The sequence below is a fragment of the Pieris napi genome, chromosome 11, assembly GCF_905475465.1.
Source record: "Pieris napi chromosome 11, ilPieNapi1.2, whole genome shotgun sequence".
Taxonomy (NCBI): Eukaryota; Metazoa; Arthropoda; class Insecta; order Lepidoptera; family Pieridae; genus Pieris; species Pieris napi.
This window is the reverse complement of record NC_062244.1, coordinates 3589165-3590911: the sequence shown is the minus strand read 5'-3', so window position 1 is coordinate 3590911 and position 1747 is coordinate 3589165. Positions and strand designations below refer to the sequence as shown.

The window sequence follows — 1747 nt, the reverse complement described above, 5'->3', positions numbered from 1 at the left end:
GTGATATTGGCCGCTGCGGTAGCTTGATTAAGATTGGATAAAATTGGTGTTGTGGATGGCAACACTGAATACAATCTACTTTCTAATCTATGGTATTCGTTAAATGCTTAGAGAATGCTCAAGTTTTTTTATTAAAGTTCCCCTTATCATACATAATGTTATATCTACAGTATAAGTTACTAGCTATTTTTGAAGTTATAATTATTTTGGCGCGTCAGGGAAAAATGATGCGGGAAAATTTTATGATGCGCGCCCACACCGTCACAAAAAACCGACACCCTGAAGTTAGCTAGATATAGTAACATTTTAGGTTTTTCGAAGTTATACTTTTTTTGCGCGTTTGCGAAAAATTGTGAGAGTAAATTTTTTTTATTTTTTTTTCCTACAAACGTAGAATAAGGCGAAAGATAAAAAATTACGCCAAAGAAGTATAACTTCTAACGCGTGTACATAAGAACACACACGTTTTTTTTTCTAAAATGTATATGACAATTATGGTAAACAATAAAAAATTCATCAACAAAAATTACTAGCAAAACAGCTGATTACGTACTAGATAGGCACTTAACAATGCTTCTTTTTTAGATTAATCACTAATCAGCCCTGCGATTCTGTAACTCACTTCACGAACTCACACAGCGGTTTTTGCATCGGCGGTCGCTCTCAAATCAGTCGTGAAGCAGTCATTTTATGATTTGGCATTCTGAAAAGGTGGGAGCTTGTAGTTTATTGTTTATCAGAATGCCAAATCATAAAATGACTGCTTCACGACTGATTTGAGAGCGACCGCCGATGCGAAAACCGCTGTGTGAGTTCGTGAAGTGAGTTACAGAATCGGAGGGCAGCCCACTACCGAATACCTATATCAATCTCTGGATTAGTGTTTTACTCCTAGCTTAACTGGTCAGAACAATATGACGAATTTAACTCGTATGTATTTTAAGAAACAACATTTAGAGTGTGCTATTTTACTTGAAAACAATAACTTTTATCCTATTTCTTTTATATTCCAAAATGATCTTGAAATAAAAATTTAAATGACAAGCCAAAACTAGCGTCTTTTCCACAGACCAACAAACCAATTATATGAACATATAATTATATTAACATATGATAGATTTAATTAATAATCTAAAGAATCTAATCTAAGAAATATAATTATTTCTTTAAAACAATAATATTTTAAAAATCATAAGTTAAACTAACAATAAGTAGATACTTATGAAGATTCATGTGTGTGTATTTAAACCTCTTTTGAATGGTTTTCTAACAAAACAAAATATTTATCTAACGATTGTAATAATTAATATTTTATACAAAAAGAATTGCCGAAACCCGGGATTGAACCGGGGACCTTTAGATCTTCAGTCTAACGCTCTCCCAACTGAGCTATTTCGGCTATAATATAACATATAAAATTTGCTTTTTGATATGTATCGATAACAATTTTATCTTTTATTTACATTAAAAATACAAAACAACAAATATATCCGCACACTCAGTACTGTTCATTTTAAAATTCTGTCTTTTTATTCTCAACTTAACTTGACTTAGCGGGTTCAATCCCGGGTTTCGGCAATTCTTTTTGTATACAACATTCATTATTAAAAAATCGACGGACTAATATTTTGTTTTGTTTGAAATACAAAAGATGTTTAAGTATAGATTATTATATAATATTTATTTTTATTCGTATTCATATTTAGACATACATAATGTACATAATGCATACAGAAATAGCGGGATT

The 1747-nt window shown here is 31.1% G+C and overlaps 1 non-coding gene across 1 annotated transcript; it reads right to left on the bottom strand.

Annotated features, from left to right (window-relative positions):
- Window positions 1-1326: 1326 nt before the first annotated feature.
- Window positions 1327-1399, bottom strand: Trnaf-gaa. The gene has a single exon. It is a non-coding gene; the product is annotated as a tRNA-Phe (tRNA).
- Between the last annotated feature and the right edge of the window lie 348 nt (window positions 1400-1747).